Genomic DNA, 481 nt, shown 5'->3' on the forward strand with positions numbered 1-481 from the left:
GTTAACAAAAACAAAATACTTCAAACTTTTTAACTTGATATTAAACAAAAACAAAACAAATGAAAAAAAAATGTGGAGAGCCTTTCTCTCCAACTGCAGCACAGTACTTCCTGTCAGACTCTCTAGCGCCGTCAGGTTGGTCTGGCCGTAAGCGAAGACTGCTGCAAAGAGAGGGCTATTTAAAGACCAGCCCATCTAATCACCAGTACATTATATAAGTAGGAAAGAAAACCCAAAAGCTTAAAGCACCTGGTATTCCTAGGCAGTCTCTCATCCAAGTACTAACCAGACCTAAACCTGCTAAGATTCAGATATCGGGCATTGACTTTTTTTTTTTTTTTTTTTTTGCAAGATTATTATATAAATCGTGAAATTTTCCAAAAAGTTTAAAGCACCTGGTATTCCCAGGCAGTCTCCAAACCATGTACTAACCAGGCCCAAACCTGCTAATATTCAGAGATCGGGCATTGACTCTATTTTT

Source organism: Carassius auratus, unplaced genomic scaffold (assembly GCF_003368295.1).
Source record: "Carassius auratus strain Wakin unplaced genomic scaffold, ASM336829v1 scaf_tig00035781, whole genome shotgun sequence".
Lineage (NCBI taxonomy): Eukaryota > Metazoa > Chordata > Actinopteri > Cypriniformes > Cyprinidae > Carassius > Carassius auratus.